General features: G+C 42.8%; 2 long non-coding RNA genes across 3 annotated transcripts in view; one reads left to right on the forward strand and one right to left on the reverse strand.

Annotated features, from left to right (window-relative positions):
- LOC311587362 overlaps nt 1–26,257 on the forward strand; it is a 179,116-nt gene that overhangs the window by 97,017 nt on the left and 55,842 nt on the right. The window contains exon 2 of the long non-coding RNA XR_014775837.1: nt 21,288–21,321. This is a non-coding gene — a long non-coding RNA (uncharacterized lncRNA). The remainder of the gene's footprint in view (nt 1–21,287; nt 21,322–26,257) is intronic.
- LOC311587360 overlaps nt 2,416–26,257 on the reverse strand; it is a 38,455-nt gene continuing 14,613 nt past the window's right edge. The window contains exons 4-6 of one of the 2 annotated variants that reach the window (XR_014775832.1): nt 20,006–20,089; nt 17,200–17,344; nt 2,416–2,625 (exon numbers count right to left, since the gene is read on the reverse strand). This is a non-coding gene — a long non-coding RNA (uncharacterized lncRNA). Of the gene's footprint in view, nt 2,626–15,125; nt 15,854–17,199; nt 17,345–20,005; nt 20,090–26,257 lie in introns of those variants that run through there. The other variant, XR_014775833.1, reaches the window with a different exon arrangement.

Raw genomic sequence — 26,257 nt, forward strand, 5'->3', positions numbered from 1 at the left:
AATTATCCATTATGAAAGGAAAAAGAGATTAAAATAAAAATGTAAAGCCATTCAAAACTTCCTTCCCCTCTCACCAAAGGTAAGATTACCTGGTGAATGTTTCCGTCCTGTTTAGAAGATGGGAACAGGGAAATACTAAGGTTTAAATACTTTACTCAAGACTAAGAATGAAAGGAATCCGTCCACAGGCAGTACTCATAGCTGTAGGTCACTCTCCCCCTGGAGGGGCTGTCACTTCTCGATGAGGGTCTCCTCCATAGCACCATGCACAAAGGGTCTCATGTTATCAGACAGTGTTTATATAATAAGTCTAATGCCCAAGAGAAGCATTTTTCCAAATATTCAAATGTTAGGATGATGACATGGAATATTCAATATGGTGGAATTGGAGTACTTCTAAATTAACATATGCAATTATAAGAGCATTTAAACTGCGGGACTAAGTAGATTTCTACTGTGTTTTTATCGTTTGTACATTCTTTGAACAGTTTGCATGATCTATGCAGGGCTGTGCTAAAGGAATCTGACATGGCTACACGTGAACAGTAAGGTCACAGGGGGCCCTGGAGCTGAAGGCAGACAGGAAATGGAGAGGCACTAAGTCATGTCATGAGAATTCATGCTTATAGATTTTAATACTGTGAAGTTGCCCAGCACTGTTGATGCTGGAAGATTCTGTTGTGACCTCACAGGCAAGTCATTTAGGACAACGTTAACTTTTATATTTCCTGCCATGTTTACATGGCTTAGGGCTGTTTGTTTATTGGTGTCACCGCATAGAGACACTGATAGAATACCATTAAGAGCTCTCCGTCTGACAGTTTCCATAAGTGACCAATCGGTCACTCTTATTCGGCTAAGCGTGTGTGATGGAGAAGCATCAGCTTCCATCTTCACCAAAAAGGGGTTTTTCCTTAGTCTCCTCCATCCAGTTGCTTTGTGGTTATAAGCTTACCAGCCAATCTCTGTGGGGATTTTTTTTCCAGGAGTCACACTCAGTGACCCAAGGTTGTGTGTCTCATGTGTCTACCAGAGGTTTGCTAAACCTGGGTGGGGTTACCAAGGACATAGCAGTAGCAACAGAATCTATGCTCTCCTGGAATTTAGACTCGGTGAGGGAGAAAACCATAAACAAAGTAAGCAAAATATACCCAAGGCTGAATAGCAAGTGCACTGGAAGAAAAGGAAGTTGGAGTCGAGCAGTTGGCCCTGGGAGGGCTTGTGACACAGTGGTGATTTCTTGCAAATACTGCAACACACACACACACACACACACACACACACACACACACGTGGATAATCTGTGTCTGGGCTTTGCCTTGTTACATGAATGTTTCCTATGGAGACAAACATTAAATCCGCCCAGATAGGATACCAATGGCAGACTAAAGAAATGATTTCTCCCAAGCCTGGTAAGTCAGTGAGATACCTGGCAGCATGTCTAGGGGCATGGGCAGGCAGGTACAGGCGCACAGCTAAAGGGGTTACTTATAGAAGTGTGGGCGACTTACAATCTGGTCTTCACTTGGGGTGAAAACATTGACTCTTGTATGTTGGAATTCTGTAACTTACACTTTTATTTTATGGGGACTTTCAGTACAGAGATGGTCATGAGTCCCTGAAGTGGCTTTGGCCCTTTGAACAGTGTCAGAACAGCTAAGATGTTGTGTATCCTCAGACGGGGACGAGATGCATTTTGCATTATGTGATCACAAGATTATAGGACCCAATGGTGGGGGCAGGAGGGGGTTGGATACCACATTGGCAGGTGGTGGGGTTGCAATGATTCATTGTCATTGTCAGCTTCAGCTGTCAGAAGCCCTTACAGCTGAGGTAGAAATGGCTGAAGTTTTAGTGAGGCGTGCCTTGGGTTCTAAGCCAGGATGACCTACTGATGCCACTGCGTAGGCTGGGGGGTGGGGGTGGGACTCGGGGGCAGGGGGAGGCAAAATGAATGAAGGAGGGAAAGAGGAAGTCAGGCGAGCTCTGGTGTTCCCCCTTTTCTGCTTCCTGCTTGGCGCCTGCTGCCATGCCTTCCCTGCTATGAGAAGCTACGTTTTTCTGAACCAGGAGCCAAAGGAAACCCTTCCTTCTGTAAGTTGCTTTCAGTCAGGTACTCAGTGGCAATGACAAGAAAAACAATCCACTGAGAAGAGGAACTGATATCGCAGGGAAATGGCGACACCTGAGAACTGCACATGCCAGCATCCGCGGGCCCTCGCAGACGACGCTCACGTTCCCTGCCCAGGGTCTGGTGAATTCCTCTTGGTCTCCTTCCCTCCAGCCCTTACTTTATGTCAACATTCTCCAACTTTATTTATTTCTTCTTTATGGACTATGCAAAATATGTCAATATCTTCCTCCAGTTACCCAGCACGCAGGCAAAATAATTTAAAATATTTTTTAACACTCAGATGATTTTCTATGTATATACATGAAACGATAGCTGTAGCTGCCAGGCTGATTTTAGCCCAGGGATGTTGAAACAGCATCTCTGTTGTAAAGAGCAGCTGCGGAGATTCCCCGACGAGGTTGTGCCTGGAGAGGACTAGAAGAGCCTTGTGGATGAGCTGTTTGATCTCTCCTGCCAGTCCGGGACATACAGGCCATCAGTGTCTGTGTTCTCTGGATGGGAGCACCAAGGATTAAAGAGGTTAAATTGCTCAAAAGTCACAGGGCTTGCAAGTAGTTAAACAATATGACGAGACAGATGCTTTATTTCCTAAAAGGTCATTTAAAAATAATACTAATAAGTGATTATTCCAAGCAAGGGCAAAAATAGAAATGCTTTTGCTTTAATAACTCACTCCATGCAGAAAGCCTTATGAGTCCAACAATGCAATATTACAGTCTGGACAGACTGTCGTGGGAGAAACTTTTCAAAGATCAGAGCATACAAGTTCACTGTGGGGGCTGTGAAGGTGGCCTGGTGCTCCTCTTCTGGCAGACGGTGCACAGGCAGAGATAACTAAGGACGGTGCTTGGGAGAAGGGGCGAGCCACCAGGAGGTGAAGAGGTCTGTCGATAAGCAAACTTATGGAGAGCACAGCCACGCAGATCACATACCTGAAGATAAATTTCAGTTGGAAAGATGGGAATAAGATACAGGAAAATAGAGCCGGGCATGGTGGCGCACGCCTTTCCTCCCAGCATTTGGGAGGCAGAGGCAGGCGGACCGCTGTGAGTTCAAGGCCAGCCTGGTCTACAAAGTGAGTCCAGGACAGTCAAGTCTACACAGAGAAACCCTGTCTCGAAAAAATGAAAACCAAAACAAAACAAACAAACAAAAGATACAGGAAATTAACATGAAGATTAGCTGAGCAGCTGGCAGCTTCCCATGTCCCGTCTTGCCGTCCCTTTGTGTCTGTGGCTGGCAGCCTTGTTCATACTAGGAAGTCCACGCGCCTCCTGTAGATGGGCTTCAGGGTCTTTCCATACCTCACTATTCCTCGGGATGGGGTGTATTTCAAACTATAGGTGGAATTGCTTAGGGGTGCAAGATCTTGATTTATAAACAGCACAGTGAAGGATCCACAATAAATGGTCTTCATCTTCAACACTTTGAATTATATAACATATATACAACCATATATATATACACGTACATATGAACATATACATACATATGTGCATACATGCCTATACACATACATACACACACAAAAGCATACTTAAGAATGGCTTACTTTCTTGGAGCCCACTCCATCTTGGCTTCATTCTGGCCCCTGCCCTTCTTTGTCCTTCCAGCAATATGGAACTGGCCAGTTCTAGGAAAATTCTGATTTAACCTTATATTTTTATAGACTCAATAATTGTGTATACATTAGCCTATTTAATTTTTACAAAGTGAATAACAGGTTTTTTGTTTGTTTGTTTGTTTGCTTGTTTGTTTTTTCTTGCTTTTGCAGGGGCCGATTTCCAGGCCATTGTTCGGGACATTATCAAGAATACTTCTACAGATGTGTCACATTATAATGCTGCATAGGTGGAAATTCTGTTTTATCTACTTTATTCTCTTTTAGCAATTATGATTTTTTTTTAGTTAAAAATGCCAACAAAGCATTGGTTTAAACTGCAAGAATGGAATGTTGGTGACTTGTTATACATTCTGACATTATTCTGTAATTTCCTTAAGCGTTTTTGAAAGTCAGAAATCTTCCAAAGCTATTATGCTGGGCTTTGAATTGACCTCACTTGAAAGCACTTTGTGGCACCATTTCCCATTGATAATTAACAAAGCTTGATTTTTTTTCAGAACTGAGTGGAAAGCACTATTAGCCATTGCTCATCTTTTATAACTATTTATCAATATTTTGAATATATTTTAACTTATCATCAATTTTGTAGCTATCAATAATGTATAACATTCAGATCCATGTCAGTGAAAGAAAATTCAGAAAAATAAGACTCTCCTTTGTTCTTAAGCAATGCTGGGAAGAAACCAAACCCCAAAGGTTTTTCACTGTATCATTGAGCTACACTCTCAGCCCTTGGTCTTGTGACATGAGGTTTAATTATGTAGCTGAGACTGGCCTTAAGCTTACTGTGTAACACAGGAAGGCTGGCTATGAACTTTGCCACCTATGTGCATAAATTCTAGTCTGCCACCACGTTTTTCAAAAGTCTATAGTTTATAGTTCCCTTCAGAAATATGACAATATACTAAGTAAAATGATTTTCTGATCTCCTATGCATTCAACTGAAATTCTTTTTTTTAATCTGTCTTTATTTGCTTTTTATGTGTATGTGTGTGAGCATGCTTGAATATATGTGTACCAGGGCTGAAGAGATGGCTCTGAGGTTAAGGACACTGGCTGTTCTTCCAAAGGTCCCAAGTTCAATTCCCAGCAGCCACATGGTGGCTCACAACCATCCATAGTGAGATCTGGTGCCCTCTTCTGGCATATGTGCATGCAGAATACTCTAATATTGAGACAGACAAAGAAAGGGGACAGAGACAGAGACAGAGACAGAGACAGAGACAGAGACAGAGACAGAGACAGATGAGAGAGGAGAGAGAATATGTGCATCACGTGGGTGTAGAGCCTGCAGAAGCCAGAAGAGGGCAGCAGATCTTCTGGAACTGCAGTTATAGCAGTTGTGAACCTCCACGTGGGTGCTGGGAACTGAACCTGGCTATTTCTCAAGACCAGCGTCTAAGTAAGGATAATGGACAAGTGTGGAACTGATTTCAAGGAAGCAAAGGAAGATTTCTGTATACCTCTTCTATTAGAGTAAGTTCCTAGATCTTCAATAGGGACCAAAGTAGCGAATCGTATCCAACTTTATATACACCTTGACTGTACGCTGATGAAGTATAATTTATAAATTAGGCACTCTGTGAGATTAACAGAAACAAATAATAATAAAGTATGACAGTCATAGCAGCATAATGTAAAAAAAAAAATTGCCAGCATCATTGCTTTGGGACTGTAGCGTTATATGTAAGTAAACTAAAGGTGATTTGACCATGAGCATGTCTATACCAGAACAGCAGAGTTAATTGCCAAGATGGCTCCCAAGTGACTATAGCATGGATCGCACATGTAGAGCGATGAATAGCCTCCTGGGCAGGATGGGCAGGGACCTGTGGAACCCCACAGTGCTGCTGCTGAGAATGGACACAGTTTGAAACTTTAGAAGATTTCTTTCTGGAATTTTCAGAGTAAGTGGAATGACAGAAATCCAAATCACCAACGAGGGAGAACTATTAAGTGGTGCTTCCAGCTGTGGAAAACAAGCGTGTAAGTAGTTGCCTTTAGTGTTTCCATTGTTAAAATTCTGCACCATGTTCAAGCTAAGGTAGGAGAGTGATGGTGAGCCCTCATCCCCTGCTTCCCTGCTTCTGCTGTGGCTGACTAACGCCAATCTCCCCTCCCCAGATCATCTGAAATGGTTCCGATCGCTGGGCTAGTTCAACACAATGCTCACGTTTATTTCTGAAAGATAAGGACTTTAAAAGCCTAATCACAATGCAACTGTACCCAAAGTAGTAAGTTTTAGTATCAAGGAATGATCTTATATCAAGTATTTTGCTTGTTTAAATCAGAATCTCAACAAATCACGAACGTTAGAATTGGTCACATGACTCCCCTAACTGATGCTACTTCTCTCTCTATGCTTTGCTGCCAGCAAAGGAAATAGTAAATAATAGCTTTTCCTTTAGGCTTAGATTTGCTTTGGTGCAATTCACTTAAAACGGGGCAAGGTTGACACTTATTTCTTTTATTCCCAATTTGTCAGGATAATGTCTTTTGTCTACCAGTTTGCTCTGCTGATTAAAATGTGACACATTTTAGACCCAGTGCATCTAAACACATTGCTTGCCTTAAACTTTCTCCTCTTTGGTCAGTGGAAGCCTCTGGAAGTTGGGTCCTACTTCTTTTGATGAGACACTGGTGATTGTTAATAGCTTCCTTCTAGCGCTCAATTATGATCAGACTTTCTAAACACTGCCTGGCCATGCCTGAAAAGGCCCCTTTCTCCAAGGAGCTCCCTTCTTATTTAGGCAGCGTGAGAGAACAGGAGAAACCATGGCAGGGACTTGTGGGGGCCGGGGGGGAGGCTAATCTTCTATTCGCCTCCATGTTGATTACGTGGGCGTGCTGAGCTTACATGAAGGTGTGCAAAGTATCTGAGCTCTGAGATAGAGTCATAGAACTCTTTACCTGGATAGTCTGGGAAAGCTTCTCAAGTAGGAAAAGGGGGCTGGAGAGATGGCCTGGGGCTCAAGAGCACTGTCTGCCGCTTGAGAGGACTAGAGTTCAGTTCCCAGCACCTTCATCAGGTGGCTCCCAAGTGCTTGTAACTCCAGCTCTGGGTGATCTAAAGCCTTCTTCTGGTCCCCATGAGACCATCCCTTTATGTACATACACATACACATACAAATAAAAATAAACCACTTAAATTATATAATGACATGGTATAGTATCAGTAACAAAGACAGGCAAAATGATGAAGGATATTCTAGAGAGAGGAAATGGGGTACTCTACTTCTTAAAGATGAAGATTCCAGAAGATGCTGCCGTATGAGGATAGCTAGAGTGCCATTCATATGGAAGAGTGACTGAGGTGGGGCAAGACAAGAAAATAGAGCCACTTCCGGGAGGGAGAAGTCCAAGGACTTGAATGTGGACTGAGAAGTTCCCTACCATAACGCGACATCCTCAGACTGCCACACTGGCTGCATTGTGAGAGCTGATTGGAAGGAAAACTGTTCACAAGACTTTCATGCTTATTCATCCATGCACTTACTCAACCACTACTTATTGAATTCCTCTGTGTTCCAGGGCTATGGTAGTGATTGAGAAACATGCCAGGGCAGCCTAAATGCAAGCAGTGGCAGTAGGCATAGAGACTTGATTGACACAGTGGAGACTATCCACAGGAAGTAAAAGCACCATCTTTTTAGAATCTGGTTAAACACAAGGAGAGCACGTTTATCTAATTTCACTTGCCAGTTTTTATTTTAGACAAAAATGCATAAGTGTCTTACTGTATCTACCCCTGGTTAGCTGACTTTATATAAAGCATTTATAATGAAAGGGTGTTCCTTTTATATCTCTCTCCATTTCCTGCTCCAGCTCTCAGAAACACAGTAAATTTGGTTTAGAAGACCCTGTAGTGTAATTTGGCCTTTTAATGCCACAAAGATTTGCGTCCATTTCAAAGGGATCCTTGAGCATTTCTCAGGAAGGTCATTTTGCTATACTATAAAAAAATGAAAATATATTTGCCTGCATTGTAGATGGACATAAAATCAATGGGTCATGTGACCCACACCCCCGAGGAGCCAAAAAAAAAAATCGGGAGCTAATGCAAGTGAATTGTGAACATAGCACTCAGGTGATCAATTGCTCCTGAAGCACAGCCAGGCATGTGTTATATTTTCGTTTGGAAAGCACCCTCCGAGGGAACATTACTTATTCCTTCCCATGTGGGAAAATAGAGCTTGCACTGTGAGTCTAGTAAATAAAAATGTGTTTGGGGTTAATTTAAATCTGGGTGCTTCAAAGCTAAGAATGCGCCACTGCAGGATGGTTTGTAAAGATAGAGTCCTGCTCTCAGCTGGCCAGGTCTGATTGGGCATCACACACCAAGAAGATCTTTACAGTTTGACTCTGCAAACAGACCTCCACCATCCTGTGATTACAGGGAGAGCTCTTGGCTGAACATCATCCCGTGTGTATTTTGAGAGCTTCCCAATGGTGACTCCCTACATGGCTAAACATCTTCTCTCCTCATGCCTTCCCTGGAGGTACCAGATGCTCTGCTGTGTCAGAGATCCAGTGGCTATCACTAAGCCATTGCCTGGATGCTAGCAATCTCAAATCCAATCTCTTAATTTCCTCTTAAATAAAACAGGATAAGAACACATGTTTATCTGCCCCGCAGAATGGCTGTGCCCCACAAGCTGTGCTCCTGCTCTGATAGTGTCTCTTTGCCACTGTCTCCATCTCACAGCTCAGAACTAGCATCTGGGAGGACGGACAGTAAGCACCACCCCTTGAACATCTGCTAAGTGACGTGTCAGCTGTTTTCATTTGATCATTCTTTCTGCCAATACTCAGAGTAAGAGAGAGCCCCCGTAACCCCAACCTTCTGGAACTGGGGGAGGCAAAAGTCTTGAAAACATGGTTCACAATGGTCCCAAGACTGGGGAAGGATAGCTCCAGAACTTTAATCTTTGGTATCACTGGAGCTGACTGGTTTTAAGAGGGAGGGGTCAGGTAACGTAAGGTAAGACCTGGGCAGTAAGAACGGAGCAATCTTGGGTTGAACACAGGTTCTGAAGCTCCCTTGTGACACTGTGAAGGTTTCTTAACCTAGAGAAGCACTAGTTTTGTTTCTGTGGGTTCCAAATAGTAGCAATGCCTTCTCTCTTATAATGATTAAATAAAGGAGCTAGTGCAATGTCTGGTGGGCTGAGCCTGTGATAAGAAACAGATTGTTCAAATAAATAATGCTCAACCACAACACTGTAAGGCTTGTTTTCTTGGTGGCTTCCTGTTCTGTAATATTCAGGGTCTCGAAGTTCTTTTCTTCTGAATACTTTGCCCTTATGTAGGTTCCTGCAATGCCTTGTATCCCACTACCAGAACAGGAAGAAGAGCCTCGTCCTGGCAATGACACTATAATCTCTCTTGTCGTTCAACTGGTGAAAAGTCACCACACAAAGAGGCTAGAAGTGATGTGTTTTGTCATGTTGTAACAGAATGCTTAAAATTAGGTCATTATTAATGAATAAAAAATTATTTCTCAAGAACACATTATCAGTAGCTTTTGAGGGACTGCTCCCTTCATCATCCTCCTCCTAGTGTAAGGCTGATGATCTGCTCCCTTCATCATCATCCTAGTGTAAGGCTGAGGATCTACTCCCTTCATCATCATCCTAGTGTAAGGCTGAGGATCTGCTCCCTTCATCATCCTCCTAGTGTAAGGCTGAGGATCTGCTCCCTTCATCATCCTCCTAGTGTAAGGCTGAGGATCTGCTCCCTTCATCATCCTCCTAGTGTAAGGCTGAGGGTCTGCTCCCTTCATCATCCTCCTAGTGTAAGGCTGAGGATCTGCTCCCTTCATCATCCTCCTAGTGTAAGGCTGAGGATCTGCTCCCTTCATCATCCTAGTGTAAGGCTGAGGATCTGCTCCCTTCATCATCCTCCTAGTGTAAGGCTGAGGATCTGCTCCCTTCATCATCATCCTAGTGTAAGGCTGAGGGTCTGCTCCCTTCATCATTATCCTAGTGTAAGGCTGAGGGTCTGCTCCCTTCATCATCCTCCTAGTGTAAGGCTGAGGATCTGCTCCCTTCATCATCCTCCTAGTGTAAGGCTGAGGGTCTGCTCCCTTCATCATCATCCTAGTGTAAGGCTGAGGGTCTGCTCCCTTCATCATCCTAGTGTAAGGCTGAGGATCTGCTCCTTTCATCATCATCCTAGTGTAAGGCTGAGGATCTGCTCCCTTCATCATCATCCTAGTGTAAGGCTGAGGATCTGCTCCCTTCATCATCCTAGTGTAAGGCTGAGGATCTGCTCCTTTCATCATCATCCTAGTGTAAGGCTGAGGATCTGCTCCCTTCATCATCCTCCTAGTGTAAGGCTGAGGGTCTGCTCCCTTCATCATCATCCTAGTGTAAGGCTGAGGATCTGCTCCCTTCATCATCATCCTAGTGTAAGGCTGAGGATCTGCTCCCTTCATCATTATCCTAGTGTAAGGCTGAGGGTCTGCTCCCTTCATCATCATCCTAGTGTAAGGCTGAGGGTCTGCTCCCTTCATCATCCTCCTAGTGTAAGGCTGAGGGTCTGCTCCCTTCATCATCATCCTAGTGTAAGGCTGAGGGTCTGCTCCCTTCATCATCATCCTAGTGTAAGGCTGAGGATCTGCTCCCTTCATCATTATCCTAGTGTAAGGCTGAGGGTCTGCTCCCTTCATCATCATCCTAGTGTAAGGCTGAGGGTCTGCTCCCTTCATCATCATCCTAGTGTAAGGCTGAGGGTCTGCTCCCTTCATCATCATCCTAGTGTAAGGCTGAGGGTCTGCTCCCTTCATCATCATCCTAGTGTAAGGCTGAGGATCTGCTCCCTTCATCATCCTCCTAGTGTAAGGCTGAGGATCTGCTCCCTTCATCATCCTCCTAGTGTAAGGCTGAGGGTCTGCTCCCTTCATCATCCTCCTAGTGTAAGGCTGAGGATCTGCTCCCTTCATCCTCCTAGTGTAAGGCTGAGGACTTGCTCCCTTCATCATCCTGTATTGTCCCTGGGTGTGAGGCTGAGGTCAAAGGGCAGAAGTGTTAGCCACTTCCTTCCTGAGGGTTCCAGTCTTGAAATGATAAACCCATGAAATATAAGGTGCCTCCGTACTTAGCCTTTCTCCACCACCCCAGTCTTAGAGATCTCGCTTCCATCACATGGACTTTGGTGAAGCACAACCCAACCACAGCAGTTGCTATTGCATGTCAATGGATTGACCAGATAAAGAGACCAATAAGTACACTAAGGACAAAACATTTAAAATTAAGAGTTCTTGTGCAGAGAATGATGAATTATGACTCAGAATGTTGGACTAGATGCCTGAGAGGACATCTGCTTGGGAGAGCCTTTGTGGCAAGGGGCACTGTGAGATTCCAAGCAGAAGCTTGAAACCCTGGGAGCCATTCTCACACAGTGATTGGCTTATTCCTAAATGCAATTAATTAATTGCAAGGAAGGGGATGCAACAATTGTATCTTGCCTGAGTCTCAAAATACTTGCCCCCCAGCTCTGTTTAAGTAATACAAGTGTGGTGACTAATCAGAATTTCCCAAAAGGTGTAGGTGTGACTACTTCATGGATGGCCCCTAAAACAGCAATTCAAAGATATTATTGATTCTGGCCTATGGATCAGACCTGATGTCAAATGCTTGTGTCATCTATAAAGTAGAATTGATAATAACACCTGTGTCTTAGAGCTCATGTGATGATTAAAATACGATTGCCAGACTGGGCGTAGTGTGCACATCTTTAGTCCCAGGACTTGGGGAGACAGAGGCAGGCAGATCTCTATGAGTTCAAGGCCAGCCTGGTCTACAAAGTGAGTCCAGGAAAGCCAGGGTTACAGGGGAAAACCCTGTCTCAGAAAATAAAACAAAACAAAAATAATAAAAAATTTTAAAAAACAAGACAAAAGAAAAAACCACACACACAACAACAACAGAACAAAAACAAAAAAACAAATGGTTGCCTCTGAGTATCAGTGAGAAGTTCTTTCCAAGATTTTTCTTGAATACCCAAATCTGAAGATACTCAAATGCCCTCTATAAATTGCTGTAGTATTTGCTTACAACTTATTCACATCCCCCCATATGTTCTCAGCTACCTCAAGACCACTTATAATATCTAGTACAGTGTGAACACTTGCCATATTGTATTTCTTAGGGACTAATGAAGACAAATTCTGTATCTATTCAGGACAGACCCAAGTTTAAACAATGTCTTCAATCTATGGTTGGCTTATTCGCTGGATGGCAGGGTAGTAGGCTCTCCCACCTGACTCGCCGACTTCCAAGGGCTTGCCACTGCTGCTGTTAGGGGCTTAGCTTAAATGTGCAAGCCCAAGGCATCCAGTGTTAAGATAAGAGCCACCACTGTTTTCCTCTGAGAAGAGTTCTTTCACTGTGCCCAGTACCTCCTAAATGAAACCCTCTCACCCCCATCCCCACCCCCACCTACAGTTCTGTCCAATTCTCTACTGAAGACAAACTCCCAGCAGCAAATCTCCCCCTTTTAGTGCCATCTGGCAGCACGAAAGTGTCTGCTACCCAACACACACTAGTGTATCCTTGGGGAAATATTTTGATTTATGTGTGCTGTGATACAGTCCACATATCAGGAACTGTGTTTCCCTATGTATGTCTTAAATTTGTGTTTTGGGCTTTACAAGACTTTGGAGTTCAAAACAAGCCACCTTCTGATGTATGCTACTTTATATTCAGTTCATGGTTTCTGCCTTCAAAGCAATTTAGGAATATCAACTAAATGTACAATCACGCACGTCCCCTTTTCAACTTACTCTGTTGGGTTTCGAAATGTCTACTATTTTCACATAGTAGTGATTTTCATTTATCTTCTCAGCCTTTAAACTTTTATATCATATTCATATGCAAACCCATTAAAGGTGAGTGAGAAAATAAAATATAGATGAAAAGTAACCGCATTTGTGTCTCGTGTGCAGTGCTGAGGATCTGAAAATATTTTGCTTGCTTGGAACATAGAGGTGCTTTATAGTTAAGTTTTATTCTCCTTGGCTTGGTGTCAAATCATTTACCTGACAGTGGATGATAATCTGATTATGAAAGGCCACAGTGCCAGGCCATGCTGTGCAATGCTATTTCTTTACGGAAATATGATTTATTATCACACAATTCTCAGAAGGTACCTTATCCAACCTGGGATGCCCCACAACATGACATGTGCCACTTCCTCAGGTAGACTGTGGGTAGCGGAGGAGAGCAGTGTGAAGTTCCATCAGGGAAGCCGGGTCCTACAGTGCCCATCCTAAAGGCGGCAAGAACCCATCCGAGAGGGACACAGACCAAAGCACAACGCTGTCTGTCAGACATGGTTTTGAGGATGGGTCCTGGGTAAAGTGTGGTGGGGATACAGGAATAGACAAAATAAGATCGATAGAGAACAGCCATGATGCAACCACAGATCATGATGGATGGGAGGAATAAAGCAGGTATCAAAGGCAATGTATAGGAAGACTGGAGGGGAAAGCTAGGAACCTCATGGTTGCAGAGTTAAAAGAATGTGCCAGATTTCCATGTATTCCACCACAGAAAAGCACCTGGGTCAGTAGCTTCCCTTGCCTGCCTCGAGGTTTGGAAATCATCTGCTCGTTTTTATTTTTATCTTTGTTTCCTGGCATGCAGCAGCTGCTCTCATCTTTTTACAATTGGTTTTTCAGTGTTTTCACTAGTGTGCAAGTCAGAGTCATGTGGCTACTGTCTAAGCCATTTGATCTGTGATTTTGTTGTGGTAGGTGTGGGAGACTGGTGCACAGTGTAGGTGCCAACAAATTGCAAATAGGTGACCACAACTGTATTCCAATAAACTTCTATTTCTAATATTGAAATTGACAGGTGGTTGGCACAAAAACTGATGGCCTGAGTTTGACACCAAGGACCCACGAGGTAGAAAGAGAGAACCAACTTACACAAAGTTGTCTCCTTACTTACACATGTTTTCTGTGATGTAAACACACACACACACACACACACACACACACACACACACACACACGTAATACAATGTTTTTAAAACACACACTAAATAAAAATGTAATTTTTAAAAAGAAAATTAGATATTATCTGATTTTCTTGTATCACATAATAGTTTTCATTTGACTTTTTTAAAAAACTTATTTGAAAAGGTAGAAACCATTCTAAATTAATCCAAAGCCGCCGAAAAAAAAATCAGCAATGAGTAAGATTTGACAGAAAAGCTTGCTTGCAATCCTCATGCCAGAGAGTAATGTGTGCTAGCAAATGTCCAGGGTTTGCCAGCTGTTGTCATGAGACCTGGCCCTCCATCTTCGTCTCCTCTTCACCGCGCTTCACTTCTGTGTACCGGAAGCAGCGCAGCCCACAGCACTGCCTAGGTTTTCCTCCCCCAACTCCTGCCTCACAGAATGGATCCAAGATTGCTCCCTGCTTCTCCCAAGGTCTCCTAATGCTGTTTGATCTCAGTAACAGCCCATTGGCAAGGCTCTCCACCATCGTGGCTCTTCCTGTGGGAAAGGGCTACATTCTGTTCACACCTGGAAGTTGGGTCTGCCCTCTTCATCTTTGTTTTTTTTTTGTCTAAACTCCCCGGCTGTAATTGGCTTCTGTGTGTCGTAGCCCATGGTGTTGGACTTATGGCCCTAGTCTTGTTTGCTGTTGTTGTTGTTTTTCCTTCTGTCTTCCATTGTCACTGGGCTCAAAGAAGGTTCTTTTCAAATTAAGTCCTTATATCTTTGATCCAAAGTAGCAAAATTCTTCTGCATAGGCAGGAAGCTTTTTGTTTTCTGTGTCCACACAGCACAGCTCAGGGCCCTGGCTAAAGCTAAGCAGCTTCTGAGTTACCTGTGTCCTCAGTTTGCCTACTGCGTGCTCGCACACTCCCTCATCCATGCTGCCTTGATCTCTTCTCCAAGTAGCCAGGCTACAAACAGCAGAAGCTTCCTACAGCCAACCTAAGCAGCACCTTTCAAAAAAAATACTTATTTTCTGGGTAAAAATGTTTGCCTGCAAGTCTGTACAGGGCACACACGAAGGACCATGCAGGTCTCCTGGAACTGGAGTTGCAGGCAGTTGTGAGCTGCCACGTGGGTGCTGAAATGAAAGCCGGGGCCTCTGCGAAGGCAGCCAGTGCTCTTAACCAGTGAGCCATCTCTCCAGCAGCTTTAGATCAGATTTGGGGCCATAGATGCTCAGCCTGTCTATTAACACTGTAAAGGAAACAAAAGCCAGTATTTCCAGTGTTCACATTTGCTGGGGTAGAGGGAAGTCTAAAGCCCTGTGTAGGGTGAGACATGTAGTCTGAGAGCCGCCAAAGCACAGATGGGGAAACGCCTGGGCTCTCTCTCCCGACCTAGCCCTCCCTCATGCTGGCCCCCAACACAAACACTTTCATATTATCTGTAAAGAATTCTAAGCTAAATTAAGAAGTAAATGTTTGACATTTGAGCTAATTTATACCTTTGCTTTACTCTTAGAGAAGTGTTTGTTTCTCTGATTGTCTCATAGTCCTACGACCTCCTGCTGCTAGCACCTGCCAAATGCTCATGAACATCTAGCCATGTTTTGTAAATGTTCCAACAAAATCCACTAAAAAATACACACACACACACACACACACACACACACACACACACACATATTGGTGTTCCAGATAAATATATTTTCCATAAGTAAGCATAGGATGAGAGTTGGGGAACAATTGATGTCACCTGCTGCTGTATAAGAGAAGACACTCAACACAGGAGATGAAGGGAGGGAGACAAGAACTCCAAGCAAACAGGAGCAGGGCAGACTGCACCCAGGTCGTGGTTGGCAAGGCCTGGTGAGATGAGGACAGCATCTGCAGACCCTGGGCCTAGCAGGCTGCTTGAGCAACACTGTCCCCAGCTGCCAGCTGCCAGCCGTCAATCCTGCCTTGAATGAGGGCTGGCTCACATTTGCCGAGAGGGAATGCAGCTGCACACAGACGGACATTCTTGGGGGCCCCATGGGGTCCGCGCCCTGAAAGCCTTGCTTTAACTGTTTATCCAGATGCAAAATTCCTATGATTATCGTTTTCGAATGAACTTTATTCAGTAACCTCGATCCTGGAAAACACTGTAATCAGTTTGTTATTAAGAATCTGTTGTAATTTAATGCTTCTTTCTTGGTTTATTCATTCCGAAAATTGGCCTAAATCTTTTATACTACATATACACTAAACAACTCATTTCTTAATGTAAACCAACCAAGAAACAAAACAAAAACGAACCTTCCCAAATGTGGTCTACACAATCTGTGCTCTGTGATAAGTAGTAAAACTACAGTCATGTTCTTTCCCTTAAATGCTAACTGTAAAATATAAACTCCTTTTTATTAGCACCAGATGTCAAAAACTCTTATTAAAACGTCATATTTTATTAAATAGCATCATTACTAGATTCACTGAACTAGTAAAGATGACTTTTTTTGCATTAGATTACGTGTCTGAAATTATGTATTACAACTCACGTTTCAAATATATATGTATCAAAATTTGTATTTGGAAACATATTTATACATCATAGGTCAAAACAAAAATACTCACATCCACAAAAGTAGATTTTCATATAACTCTTTGGGGGGGGTACTTTTTGTTTTGTTTTGTTTTTTGTTGTTGGTTTTTTTTGTTTGGTTGGTTTTTGGTTTTTGGTTTTTTGTTTTTGTTTTTGTTTTTAGAGACAGGGTTTCTCTGTGTAGTCTTGGCTGTCCTGGAGCCTGGAGTCACTTTGTAGACCAGGCTGACCTCGAACTCACAATGATTCGCTTGCCTCTGCCTCCTGCTGGGATTAAAGGTATGCGCCACCATGCCCGGCTTCATAAAACTCTTATATCAATGTTTATTGAGATGGTTCATAACAATGAAAATAAGTATCACACGTGTCAGATATATAAGAAACCAGGGAAATAAAAAAAAAATGAGGAGTAGATTTAAAGTGCATCCTGTGTCTCCTCCATCCTTTTGCAGAATTCCTGGACTTTGCTTTCATAGCACAGCTATTTGAGAAAAGCTGTCATATACCCAACCTCTTCTCTCCCACCAATTAAAAATGTCTCCAGGTTTTTTAAAATTTGTTCTGGGAAAGTATGGTTTCATTGCTAGGCAGAGCCTTCCCATAAAGCTAGGCTAGAAATATTTTGAACTCTAATTTAAGGTCAATAAAAAAAGTTTCAGTTCATTTAATAATAAGTATTATTACATTTACTTCATTAGCCATAGTCTAGTTGAAACTCTTTTTAAAGCAGGGCTTCTTAAAGCAAGTAATTAAAGCTTATAATATGTTGAAATGCTTTCTTCTCCACCATGTGTAATTTGTACATGATCTATTAGGTAGCCAATATTCAAACATTTTTTTCTTATATTTTCACAACAAAAGCCAGTCAATCTTAACTTAGTTGGGTCAAAGTCAATGTGTAATACTTACATATCTTACATTTGTCAACGGAAATGAGCTTCGTGGTGGTGAGATGCCACAGCCTTTCCCATGCTTAAGCTTTAAGAAGTTCAGCAGTATTAAATCAGACTTGCTGCTCACTGCAACCCACTCAGTTGGAACCAGCAGGTGGGGCCTGAGTAAAGGAGAGCACAAATAGTACAATGGCTCATGCGTTTGCCCAACATTTTGTTTACACTGGGATTTTATCTGCACTTTTGGTCTTAAAAGTTTATATGAGGGCATTAGGAACAAATGGGTCCTTTGTGTTTCATGAGCAGCAGGTGTTACTGCAGCTTTCTAGTTTGACCAGTACAATCGTAGTTAATATGTTTATTGGTTTGGTTTAAACACGATATGCCTGTGAGGCAGAGCTTCTCAGTAAAAATTTATATATATATATATATATATATATATATATATATATATATATATATATATATATATATACACACACACACAGTACTGCTCTCTGTTCTGATTTAGCATTGGGTACATATCAATATAATTTTTAATTTAGGCTTTTTGGTATTCATTATTTTATATGTATGAATGTTATGTCTGCATGTATGTCTGTGCATCCTATGCATCCAGTGCCTATGGAGACAAGAAAAGGGCATCAGACCCCCAAAACTGGAGATACAGATGGTTGTAAGCTGTCATGTGGGTGCTGGGAACTAAATCTGGCAGCCAGTGCTCTTAATCACTGAGCGATCTCTTTGGTTCCATATCAGGATAAATTTAACCTGAAGACCAACTGCGTTTTAATTCAGCCCCAGCACAAAGCACACGCTTAAGTTGTTTTTCATATTGGATTATGTGTGGACACGGATTTAGAATTACTGTGACTTTAGGTATTACAAAATGAAACACCTTCAGGGAGATTTTTACCAAGCGAGACAAGTGGCTTGTACAGAATTCAGTACTAATCAAGCAGGAAATGAGCCCACCCAAGTGTGGTCCCTACCATTTGTGGTCTTCGAGAAGCAACAAATGGCCTGTCACCATCTCTCCAGGAGAGGTGTTCTAACAGTTACTTACACAATTCCCATGATGCTGGTTCAGTAATTCTAGGATTCCTAACTCTGGTTTGGGCCATGTGCATGCTCTCACACACCCATGCAACAGAAAGACTGAGCCAAGCACAATGTGTATTTCTATGTGCTGAGTAACCCCTTGGGTATTTGATGTATTAATTTAAATACCCAGAGGCGTAGCCCACTGGTGGTATGGAGACAGGTCATCTTACACTAGTGGCCCCAGCAAAGAGCTGGCATCACCCTATACTCTGCTCCAAGCGGTAGCTTTGCTCATGTTTCCTTGTCTGATTCCAATCTCACAACTATCAGAGCTATATGAAATTATCAATACCTTTGGCGGAGTGAGACAGGGTTTCTCTGTGTAGCCTTGGCTGTCCTGGACTCACTTTGTAGACCAGGCTGGCCTCGAACTCACAGAGATCTGCCTGCCTCTACCTCCTGAGTGCTGGGATTAAAGGTGTGCGCCAGCGTGCCCGGCTTGGTGATCAGTATCTCTACTGGATACTCATAAGCACATTTAGAATATAGGATTCATGGGTTATTAGTTCTGGTTCTAATTAGCTTCTAGTGTGTAATTTGGATTTCTAGGTAGAGGTGCCTGAAATAGGATGTAGTAGAAAAGGTGGCTATAGGCTGTGCTGTTCAGTAAGGATTTTTTGTAGGAGTCCTATAAACATGAAATTCACCATCTTAGTAATTGAGAACAGATGCCCAGTGATGTTGTTGTGCTTATGTCACACCACCGTCCATCTCTGGGACTCCCTTCACCCGGCAGCATCTCCTCCAAACCCCTGAGATCTAGGGCTGTGAAGTGAAAATGGTGTTATAAATATGGCAATACACACATGCAAAAGTGATTGCTAAAATTTCTTCCCGGGTGGCAACATCAGCAATGTCTACCCCTCCTTCTAGGGTCCTAGGGACAAACTGAGGCATGAGTCAGCCAAGTTCATTCTGGGGGAACTATGGGTTTATCGGTGTTCCTTATGGAGCACAGGTGAGGGGCTACCTACAGGGGTGTGGTCATCCCCCTCACAACAGGCTGCCCCTAAGAAGCTTTTACCCGGAAAAGATGAAGGCTTCCTTATAGCTTCATACATGAAGCCCCTTCCCCTAGTCTTCCCTAGTATGTGCACACACACACACACACACACACACACACACACACACACACACACACACACATCCTAGCTGGTCCCCTAGTTGATTCGCAATTGAGGCAGAGTTGCATACAACTGTAGGGATGCTAGATACTCTGGTGGGGGCCTTGTGGCCCTCCCCTCCCCACCCCTCCATGAGAAGGTGTAAACAGTCAACAAGATCATACGGGATGAACTCCCAAGATGCTTTGCCCAGAGGCTACTCAGTCACCACAGAAGGTCATGCTCATCATCACATATGTGATGGCTTTAGAATTAACGTTTCATACATTTATTCTTCCTACCTTAACTTATATTAGAAATTAATCTTCTTATAACAACCTTCGGAAGTTATTGCATCAGTTACCACAGTTTTAAATATCTCCCACATATTTAAATTGTAGTAGTGCTTTTCAGGGTTTGGTTTTGGTTTTTTTAGGGATACTGATTGTGACTGTTTTAAATTGTATGTTTCTCATCATGGTACTTTATGTTTATTATGTGTACATAGCTATATAAATGTGTTTGTATAATCTATGTGCCATCCCCCACCCCTTATTTCTTTTCTTTCTATACATTTTTGAAAGTACAGAAACTTATAATGTGGTTCAGGCTGACCTTGAACCAATGATCTTTCTGCTTCAACTTCCAGAGTGCCTGATTAGAGACCTGTGTCACCATGCTCAGCCAAAGTCTCTGCACCTTTAAAAGAAATAGTCAATGTTTGGGACAAAATTATACTTAGCGAAACATATGCCAACTATTTTGGCTTTCCAGGCAATCCTATTTCACCTTGGTTGCACTGATTTATTTAGAAATCAAGCAGTCTGACTAGATTCTCCAATTTTTGTCAAACATATTATTTTCATTATTAGCATATGTACTCTTTAACTCTCTATCAAGATATGGTTGAGGAGGGGCTAGAGAGATGGCTCAGAGGTTAAAAGCACTGGCTATTCTTTCAGAGGTCCTGAGTTCAATTTCCAGCAACCACATGGTGGCTCACAACCATCTATAATGTGATCTAATGCCCTCTTCTGGTGTGCAGGTGTACGTGCAGGTAGAGCACTGTATACATAATAAATAAATAAATTTTTTTTTAAAAGATATGGTTGAGGAAGCCCAGAGATGGAATGCTAACAGGCTTCCTAGAGTAAATGAAATCAGGCCTGGAGCGATAGCTCAGAGCTTAAGAGCACTGGTTGCTCTTGCAGAGAATCTGGGTTCCGTTAAGAGCACCCATATGGTGGCTTATATATAACTGCCTGTAACTCCAGTTCTCAGCATCTTCTGGCCTCTGTGGGCACTGCATGCGTATGGTACAGAGATGCACACACAATCTTTTAAAAATTAAAGTAAATGAAATCAACCCATTAAAAGAACTCAGGAAATGGAAGCCATCAAGAAAATGACAAGGAACAGTCATCGAGGTAGAAAACACAGCAGGGACAGAGTAGAGGCAAAGAAGCCATGGGGTTATCTTTCTTAAGGAACAGGGGTGGGAGTGGGGTGTCAGTAGTCTATCCTGTCTCTTGTGAAATGCAGAGCACAGACAGGATTTCGTGATGACAGGCTTTTGGTGACATCGGGCAAAGAAGTAGCAAACAGAACTAGAATCAGTTTTCTTCTCAGTTACTAAAGCGACAAACAGGATTATGCAAATCCTTACTCAAGCTATAGAAAAATAAGCTAAATACATCTCCCCCTGAACAAGTGAGATGCGTGGATGCTAACGTAATGTAAGAGCAATGCTCCAGTCAACTTTGCAGTCTTATTTCAGGAGGCGGTTTGATACTTATTTTGCTATCTGATTTTTGTTTGTCGTTTCAAATTTGAGTTTTCTTTTTATAAAATGAGCACAATTTTGAGATATTAAGAGAGTTGCAATTTTCTTTTACAGGTGCTCTCTGACAGAGAAAGCAAAGAAAGAGAAGGTAAGAGCCCTTAAGGGACTGTTTTTTGTCTTTATAAATGCTGTTCAAAGAGCGGCTGGGCTAGCCGCTGTAACTGAGGCATGCGCTGAGTCTTGGGCACTGCTGATAGAAGGCGGGTGAGCATGGGATGGTGTTGAATCAGGATGCGTTTCACATCTTGGACACTGGCTCAGTTCACTTTGTCTTCCTCTAGCCCACGTGCCACTGTGATCCCTGTTGACCACCACTTGGTAGGGTTAGTCACACAGAAAGGAAGCGCTTTGTATAACTAGCCATTATCCTGAAAGACACGCTATAGACTAAGGATTATTTTAAAACAATTGTGCAAACAGAGAAAGAAAGGCTCTCTCAAGAATGTGGCATGTACAAGGGTGAAAACGGTTATTCATGTGGTGTTTGTACTGGAAATAGTCTTGTGTGAATCCAAACACTCCATCTTCTCATATTAGTGACATGGAAGTCTCATATTAATGACATGGACGTCTCATATTAATGACATGGTAAAGGGATGGCCATGCCTTTCTGGTCACTGCTTCTCCCTACCTTCCGGCAGCTCTTGGTTTCCTCTTGCTTTGGGTAGTTATTGCAGATGTCCCATTAGTCTTTCTCTAACATGTTCATTTATGTTCATACATGAAAAAATAGCATTCTAGAATCCACCGTGCTCGTTCCTCATTCATCCAGATTATAGTTCTAGGTTGCGTGTGAAAGTAAACTCCTCTGAGATTTTATTACCAAAGTATGATTTTAAAATAATCATGTCAATTAATCCTATAACATAGTTCTCTAGTAGGTAAACACAGGTATTTTTACTTTCATATGCTCGTTTTTCTATTATCATCCTCTGACAACCAATTTTAGCTCTATATTCAAATACTCCCACTTCAGTTCTTGTTACAAATAACATCAATCTAATGCCTAGGCCATTCTCCCCAGCCTATGATTTTACATTTCAGTTACCTGTGGTCAGTCTCAATTTGACACTATTACATGAGAAATTCCAGGACCAAATGTTTGTGTGTTTTGAACCATACACAGTTCTGAGTTGTAAGATGATCCCTTGTGTGTCACTACACTCTGGCTAAATTGTGGGTCATTATTTTGTCCTCTGTAACCACACTGTATACACTACCCTCTTAGTAGCTTCCTCAGTCATCAGCTTAATGGCCAGGGTATTGTAGCATTTGTGTTCACATAACCATAATTTTCCTTAATGGTGCCCAAATATCATTCGGTAACGTCAGCCACTTTACTATAGCATACTGTTACAACTGTTGTATTTTATCATTACCCGTTACTATTAATCTCTCATTGTGTCTTCTTGTCAAATTAAGCTTTGTCATTGTTCTGGGCATATAGGGGACATGACTTATAGAGCATTGGACACCATCCATGATTTCAATCAGTTATTGGTCTTAGGTCATCTCATTCCCCCAAATGGGGTACCATGGTGTCACCTGATGCTTTTCTGGCTCCCAGGAACTCTCTTTGCTAAACTGCCAGACAAAGTAAGTGGCTGGAACCTTACCAGGAAGGGTCATCAGAGGCTGTGCGGGGCACACAGCTTCCCCACTGAAACCACCATGCTGAATCCGTTCCTTCCATCCTGTGAAATAGCTTTCCACCAAGAGTACATTCTCATATTTGTACCGGGTTTTAAGCCGTGTTTAACCCTCTGCCACTGGTCAGCTAAGAAGGAAACAGGAAAAGCTCTCTTTTAAAGTCGGGTGATGTCACAACATCAAGTTTCAGCAGCAGCAGCAGCAGCAGCAGCAGCAGCAACAGAAGAAAGCTTTGTGCTCATCTCTCTTGGTGACATCTTAACCTGGATCCAAAGATGCTTCACTCCAGAAATGCCTGAATGGACAGCCCGGAGGCTTTTAAACACTCTTCTGGAAATTTCATAACAAGAATGAGACATATCTTTCTTTATATCTTAAGCAATTCCGCCTGTTACAGTAGGCTTTGAACTTTTTCAAATCTACTTTATTTGGGATTCTTTAATGCTTATACCTCCCTTCCAACCCACCTACATTAGACAGGAGAGAAAAGAGGTTAATGGGAACAGGAGAAGTGGACCTTTAGCGATTCCACTGGCATAGTCAACAGGATTCCAGCAAACCCATTAAACAACAAACCAGCAATTCAGCAAAGATGACTGCAACAGCAGCCACTGGAACCCAGAGCAGCAGCCAGAACCCAGGACCTTGAAGCATTCACTGGAGCAGCTCTCTCTAGGAGCACGTCAAAGTGGAGTGATGAACAGCCAAGACCCAAACCCCACTCTTGTTTTGGAGATAGACACACACACACACACACACACACACACACACACACACACACACACACACACACACATATTCTCAGATTCTGTGCTAGGATGTTTATCAGTTGGCAAAGACCATGCCAGTTCCTTTTCCAGTGGACAAACATCACCTGTTCTCTCACAAGTTTTCAGTGGAAAAAACACAGCGCACCCTTACACAAGTCTATTTCACACCCCACTCTTGGAATCAAAACAAAACCATGTTTGCGTCCACTACATGTTACTATTTTTCATCCTGCAAAGTAATTCAGCAGTGACTAGAACCCACTGAAGCATCTACAGGGTGGCCCTGACACGGAGGGACAGTCCCAGGTGAGATGTAGGAGCCTCTGCATTTGTAGTAGCATGTATGGGGCTTAGTCTGATAAAAATCTAAATATTTTAGCGACTTAACCATGAAGCCATTTGTTGCTTCATTTGGAAGAGGAATGATGAATATTCAAGAAAGCCAACAAATAAATATTGGAGTAAGAAATGTGGGTGAACAATGTCTGAGGATTTGTGCACATTTAAATCAAACAAGAATTTTTAGGGCTGGAGAGATGGCACAGAGGTTAAGGGCACTGACTGCTCCTCTAGAGGTCCTGAGTTCAATTCCCAACAACCACATGGTGGCTCACAACCATCTATAATGTGATCTAATGCCCAGTGGGCGTGTGCACAGCACTGTGTTCATAATAAATAAATAAATAAGTAAATAAATCTTTAAAATAAATAAATAAATAAATAATTTTGAAAAAAAGAATTTTTAAATCCCACTCAAATTCCCAAATATACAAAGTTCCAAGATGTTTTTTTTTAATTACCATTTTCCTCATCTTTTACGCTTATCTGTTACAATAAATTATTCCTAAATTCATCTTGATGGGCATTCCTTCTTGCTGTTTCTAAAAAGAGAAGTCAGTTCCTTTTATTCAGATTTGGCTCTTCCTTTGTTGTTTCTCGGTGAGTGTGTTCAGAATCCTTTCTCTTCTGGTTTCCACCTGTGATGTGGTCCCCTGTGACATGACGTGGTCATCAGATGTGAGTATGGCCATGGCCAAAGGGTGTGATTCCGTCTCCATCCCACTTTTGTCCTTATAGAGTGACACCTGCTGGATCCCCCCCCACCCCCCTATATTTCAAAGCTGCCTCATTCGTGTTTCCTCTGGTCTTCTTCTCTGGCTAGTGGTGAGGGAGGAGCAACGTGCAGGAGCGATCTGAGACAGACAGCATGGGTAACCCAGCAGTCTGCAAGCCAGTCATGCACTGCCTCCCCCGACAGGGTGCACATGCGGGAGGACACCACAAAACATCCTTTTCTGACCCCATAACTATCCTCATGAACGGGAAGTCCACAGCTTTGTGATGGAACCACGCTGTACTGTGGCAATTGTGTGTAGATTGCTTCATCTTATACCTGCCATGCTGTGCTGTAGCAATTGTATGTAGATTGCCTCATCTTATACCTGCCATGCAGTAGGTTTTGTTAGAGAAAATCTAGAAACGAATGGTCCAATCAATATGAGCAAAAAACATGACTACGGGATGTACTGAGCTAGAATTTGTGACAAGCACCTAAGCCCAAGTATCTTCCTATCTTTTTTTCCACTGCAACTTGTAACTATGATTCCATCTTACATCTTTAAGTGTTCATTGAGCATCTACTATGTCCCTGGCCCTGTGCCGAACACCGGCAGTCTAAAGGTAAATAAGATAAAAATCATTCTTCCCTGCAAATTCCTTCAGTGAAACCAGAAGTTTTCAGTAGAGCCATGACTCTTTAGATTAGCGTAGCACAATTTTTTAAACTGTAATTTTCTTGCGGCTATGCAAAGAGAGAAATTATGTTCTGTGACCCTCTACCCAAATGGGCCACAGCAAAGAAAGTCATAAACTGCGCTAGCAGGAGTCTTGTCATGTCTGATTAGAATGAGATTGACTCTGTCTTGAAATCCAAGAGCCGCGTGAGGGTTCCGAGCTTGCCAGGTCAGGTTAAAAAATACAGCTTCCTCCGTGTTTGAGTCTGTTTGTTCTGAGTGGCTTAGCTGTTGCCCCGGGAACCTTCCAACTTAAATGTGGACCGAAGAAAGGAGGGTTTTTTCTATCCACCATCCCTGCACCCTGAAGTCAGAATCCACTATCCTCAAGGCTCTAGAGAGTCCTGTGGAGGACAGGACAGAGGAAGACACTCAGAAAAGACCAAATTTATATTGTACCTCAAAATCTCCAGTGACTCTTGCATTACTGTTCCCTTTGCCTCACACGCTTGTCCCTTACTCGTTTTTTTTTTTATTATTATTTTATTTACCTATCTATTTATTTGTTTTACATCTGGTCTGCAGTATCCCTTCCCTCCTCCCAGCCTCCCACCCACCCACCTCCCCTCCCGTTCTCAACTCCCCCACTTCTTTTCAGAACAGAGGAGACCTCCCAAGGAGGTCCAGCCTTGGCATATCAAGTTGCAGTAACTAGGTGCACCTTCTCCTATTAAGGCTAGATGAGGCAGCCCAGCAGAAGGAAAGGGATGCACAGCCAGGTAACAGCATCAGAGACAGCCCCTGCTCGCACCGTCAGGAGTCCCACAGGCGGTTCAATATCTGTGACCCACTGTGGACCCCAGGTTAGTTG

The sequence above is a fragment of the Acomys minous genome (genome assembly GCF_964271855.1).
Source record: "Acomys minous genome assembly, chromosome: 16".
Taxonomy (NCBI): Eukaryota; Metazoa; Chordata; class Mammalia; order Rodentia; family Muridae; genus Acomys; species Acomys minous.